Source organism: Lasioglossum baleicum, unplaced genomic scaffold, assembly GCF_051020765.1.
Source record: "Lasioglossum baleicum unplaced genomic scaffold, iyLasBale1 scaffold0354, whole genome shotgun sequence".
NCBI classification, from domain to species: domain Eukaryota; kingdom Metazoa; phylum Arthropoda; class Insecta; order Hymenoptera; family Halictidae; genus Lasioglossum; species Lasioglossum baleicum.
In genome coordinates, this window is record NW_027469414.1 from 51,109 (window position 1) to 57,108 (window position 6,000).

The following is a 6,000-nucleotide window of genomic DNA, read 5'->3' on the forward strand; positions in this document are numbered from 1 at the left end:
TCTTCATGACTGAATTAGAACATCGATAGTGAAACCGTATGAGAAGTTGACCGCCCACTTTGAGATTCAAACGGATAAGTCAATAGCTTCACCTATACTTCGATTCCGAGAGTCAAATCGGGTATTCAGGTAGTAACTCCGCTGCACAGAATTGGTAATAGTGACAGTCATTCACGGTTTGAGTATTAAAGCAGCCTGTCAGCAGTAGCAGAACATTACCAATAGGTGTAGGGTCAGACTACTTACAGATTACTTTTCGCTATGAAAAACAAACTTTCTTCATCGGGCGTATAGCCGCGGGTTCAGATGTACGAACTGGTATACATTTACTATCGAGGAACTTAATTTCATGCATGAATTGAAAGATCTATTGTCAACCCTTTCGCAAACGTTGCTACCATCTGTGTTAGAGTGGCGTGTAAGTCAATAGCTTCACCTATCCTGTGGTTCCGAGAGACAAATCTGTAACCCGGGGGTAAATCCGCATCAGCGTATTGGCAACAATCACCTTTATTCACTGTATGAATATTAAAGCAGACCCTCAAACCGTAGAAGTTTGGTACCCACTGGTATAGATACAAACTTCTTACAGAAAGCCTTACCTCCCGAGTAGCTAATCCGTGGTATCGATAGTTTAACATCGTGATCAGAGAATGAAATTAGTAATAATATCAGTGTCGGCACGGTAACTTCCAGTGAATCAGACGATCGATGGTCAAACCGATCGAAAACGTTTACACCACCTTTGAGATTCGATCGGATAAGTCAACAGCGCCACCTACCCGATGATTCCGCGAGCCTAATCATGTAATCCGAGGGTAAGTGCGCTGAAGAGCATTGGCAATAGCTACCCAAATTCGCGGAATGAATATTAAAATTTAGCGTCACACCGTGTAGGATCGTAATTAATTTCTATAAAGTCAAACGCTTTAACGAGTGCCTTACCCTCCGAGGAGGTACCCCACCGCATCGAAGGTATAGCTACATGTTTTGGAAAACACATTGGTATACAATATAGTGACATCACATTAATTTCATGTATGAATTAGAAGATCAAGGGTCAATCACATTGAGGACGTTCCCACCTTCTGCTAGGGACGAACGGCTAAATGAACAGCTTTACCTGTCCCGAGATTCCGTGAGTCAAACTAAGTATTCCGGGAGTAAATCGGCTAAATAGTATTGGAAATAGACACCCGAGATCACGGTTTGAATATTAAAATAAAGCGTCAAACCGTTTGAGAACGTTACCGCTTGATATAAAGGCAAAAGTTTTACCGAAGACCTAATCTTCCGAAAAGCTATACCGCTATATTAATAGTATAACGTCGTGATTCGAGAAACACATTCTTATTCATTGTAGTGCCCTCATCTTCGTTTCATGTATGAATTAGAACGTAGAGTGTAAAACAGTTCGGGACCGTAACAACCATCTATGATAATCGAACAGCGAAGTCAATGGCTTCACATATCCTGTGTTTCCGAAAGACATACCAGGTGTTTCTGGAGAGAATCGGCTCAGTACTATTGGCAACTGACACCTGAATTCAGTGCTTGAATTTTAATGGACTGACGCAAACCGTTGGAGAACATTACCAATTCGCATAAAGTCATTCATTTTACAGAATACCTTACGTTCCGTGATGCTAACCCGCCGTATCGAGAGTACAGCTACGTGTTTAAGGAAATACATTAGTATACAATTTTGTGACGACTCTTTAAATTCATGTATGAATAAGAAGATCGAGAGTCAAATGGTTAGAGGACGGTCCCACCTTCCATGAGAATCGAACCGCTAAGTCAATGGCTTCACGTAGCATGAGATTCCGAGAGGCAAACTACCTAAGCGTTACCTATTGGCAATAAACACCTGAATTCTCGGAGTGAATATTACAGAAGACCGCCATGCAGTTGTAGAGCGTTACCAAATTGTATAAGGTTATACGTTTTACAGAAGACTTAACCTTCCGAAAAGCTAACCCTCTATAGCCAGGGTATTACTTCGTATACAGTGATGCAGATTAGTGAAGCAAATTAGTGAAGCAATTAGCCAAGTGGATGGCTTCACCCATTCCAAGGTTACAAGAGTCACATTAGGTATACCGGGAGTAAATCCGCAGAACAGTTTCGCAATAGACACTTTAATTCACTGTATGGACATTAAAGTAGAGAGTCAAACCTTTTCAGAAAGTTACCTATACGTATGAAGTTATTCTTCATACCGAATGCCTTACGTTAAGAGGACAGTATCCGCTGTAGCCAGTGTAATACTTAATGTTCACGGAAACAAGTCAGTAGACATTGTAGTAGAAGCACACCATATTTTCATCCATTAACAGAATTATCGAGAGTCAAACCGTTCGAGAACGATCGTTCTCAAACGGATTGACCTCCGATCTCTTTATTCCTAATGAAGTTATGGCCACTGTCACTATAATGTTTACTAATCTGTATTCCTGAACACGTAGCTATTCTCCCGATACAGCGGGTTATCTCCTTCGACGGTAAGGCCTTGCGTAAAGCATTGGACTTTGTATCAGTTGGCAACGCTCGCAAAACGCTTGACGCTCTACGGTCATATTCACACTGTGATATACGGTGTCAATTGCCAATACTATTTAACGGACTTACTCGGGCAATACCTGGTTCGCCTTTAGAAATCACAGGATAAGTAGAGCTATTGTTCAAGCGTCCGAAGCTCAATGTTGGTGGTAACATTCGGGAACGGTTTGACAACGATTCACTAATTCATAGATGAAGTTAAAGTGTGTGTGTCAAAGTGTCTACAAATTTGATTCTCTTAGCACGATGATATATCAACGATAGAGCGGACAATGTTCTCGGAAGGCATAGTATCCGGTAAGGAGTATGACGTTACACCAGTTGGTAACGATCACAAACAGTTTGGCGCCATACCTTAATATACAAACTGCGAATTAAGGCATCCATTGCCCCTACGGCTCAGGGGAGTTACTTCGGGGTTACCTGATTTGACTCTCAATATCACAGGCTAGGTAGACCTCTTGACCTATCCGTTCGACTCTCGATGAAGGTGGTAACTTTCTAGAGCGGTTTGACATCCGATCACCTAATTCATACATGAGTTTAAGGTAGCGTCACTAAATTGTATACTTATGTGTTTCCTGAAGCACGTAGCTCTACTATCGAAACGGCGGGTTCGCTTCTCGGACGGTAAGGCATTCTGTAAAGCGTTTGACTATACAGGAATTAATAACCTTCTCACACGGTGTGACGTTCGATTTTAATATTCAATCCGCGAATTAAGGTATTTGTTGCCAATACTCCTCAGCGGGTTTACCCTCGGGGTACCTGGTTTGGGTCTTGGAAACACAGGATAGGTTGAGCTATTGACTTATTCTTTAGACTGTCAAAGAGAGTGGTATCGTTGTCGATCGGTTTGACCATCGATATTCAAATTCATACATGAATATATGGTGCCGGCACTTAAATATATACTCATGTGATTCTCTGTCCACGAAGTTATAATCTCGATACGGCGGGTTATCTTCTCGGGCGGCAATGCTTTCGGTAGAATGTTTGACTTTGCAGGAATTGCTATTGTTCTCCAACGGTTTGACGCTCTACTTTCACATTTAAACCGTGAATTAAATTGCATACTTCCAGCAGGGTTCAACGGATTTACTCCCGGAATACCTGGTTTGATTCTCGCAATAGAAGGATGGGTTGTGCTATTGACTTAGCAATTCATCTCTCACAGAATGTGGCAACGTTCTGGAGCGGTTTCACACTCGATCATGTAAATCGTACATGAAGTTAAGGTCACTGAAGGGAATACTAATTTCTTTCTCTGAACACGAATTTATACTCTCGATACAGCGGGTTATTTTTTGGAGGGTAAGTTCTTCCGTAAAGCGTCTGACTCACTGGATAGGTAAAGCTGTTGACTTAGTAGTTCGTCTCTCACAGAGAGTAAAGATATCGAACGGATTGACACTCGATATTCTTATTCACAAATAAATTATGAACCCCGTCACTAAAATGTTTACTAATTTGATCGTCTGTACACAAAGTTGCAGTCCCGATGAAGTGGGCGAGGATGGCGGGAGGTACGGTCTTCTGTAAGACGTTTGACTTTATAATAATATGTAACGTTCAAAAACGGCTTGACGCTCAATTTTAATATGCAACCCATGATTTGATATGTCTGTTGCCATCACTCCTCAGCGGATTTACTCCAGGAATACCTGGTTTGGCACGCATAATCACTCGATAGGTGAAGTTATTGACTTAGAAGATCGTCTCACACATATGGTAGCAACGTTCGCGGACGGATTCATCGCCGATCATCTAATTTATACATGGAGTTAAGGAGCCCGTCATTGAAATGAATACAAATTTCGTTCTCTGGACACGAAGTTATACTCATGGTTCTGCGGGTTACCGTTTCCGAATGTTGGAGTATCGGTAAAATGTTTGACTCTGTACCAATAGGTAACGTTCTACAACGGTAGGACTGGCTGATATTATATTCGAATCGTGAATTATGGTGTCAATGGCTAATACTGTTCGTTGTATTTGCTAAAGCAATACGTGGTTTGCCCCTCGGAAATCAAGAGAGTTGGAGCTATTGGCTTATTCTGTCGAATCTCAAAGAGGGTAGCATCCTTCTCGAAACTCCTGGCCATCGATCTTCTGATTCGTACATGAACATAAGGGGCTCGTCCGTGAAACGAATACAAATTACATCCTGTGAACACGAACATATACTCTCGAGGATGACAGTGTGGTTGGCGGAGGTTAAGACCTTCGATAAAACGTTTGACTTTATACCAATTGTCACCGCTTTCTAACGATTTGACGACATACATTAATATTCACACCCTCAATTACGGTATCTATTGCCAAATGTGGTCTGCAGATATAGTCCCGGAATACAAAGTTTGACTCTCGGAATTTCAGAGTAGGTGAAGCTGCTCACTTAACTACTCGTCTCTCACAGAAGTTTGCAACATACTCTAGCGGCTTGACGGTCGATCTTCTTATTCATATAAGAAGATGACGTGCCCGTCACTGAAATGATTACTAACCACTTCCTCTGATCACGATGTTATACTCTCGATACGGCGGCCTAGATCAACGGAGGGTAAGGTCATCGGTACAACGTTTGACTATATAGCAATTGGCAACGTTCTCACACGGTATGACGATCTATTTTAATATTCAATCCACCAATTAAGATATGTATTGCCAATACTCTTCAGGTCATTTACGCTCGGATTATCTAGTTAGACTTTCCGAATATAGGACTGGTGGAGTTATTGACTTATCCGTTCGATTCTCGAGAAGTGTGGTAGGGTTACCGAACGGCCTGATCATCGATCTTCTAATTCATACGTGAAGTTAAGGAGGTCATCACTGAAATGGAGACTAATTTCTTTCACTGAACACGAAGTTATGCTCTCCATGAAGCGGGAGAGGAGCGCGGAAGGTTCGGCCCTTGGTAAAATGTTTGACTTTATAACAATTGGAAACGTTCACAAAGGTTTGACACACAATCATCTAATTCATACATGAAATTAAGGTGAGCTTCACCAAAATGTAAATTAATTTGATCCCCTGAGCACGACGTTATACTCCCGATACAGCCGGTTTGGCTTTGGGTGGGTGAGGCCGTCAGTCAGGCGTTTGACATTGTACAAATTGGAAGCGTTCCCAAGCGGTTTGTCGCTCTACTTTAGTATACAAACCGTGAATTAACTCGTCTATTGCCAATACCTGTAAGGTGGTTTACACCCAGAATACCTGATTTGACGATCGGAATCACAGGATAGTTGCAACTATATACATAGGCGTTCGATTCCCAAAGAAGGTTGTAACGGTACCGAAGGGATTAACACACGATCTACTAATTTAAACATGTAGTTAAGCTGCCCGAAGCTGAAATGTATACGAATTTCTTTTCCCGAACACGATGATATACTCTCGATACGGAGGGTTAGTATATCGGAGGGTAAGGTT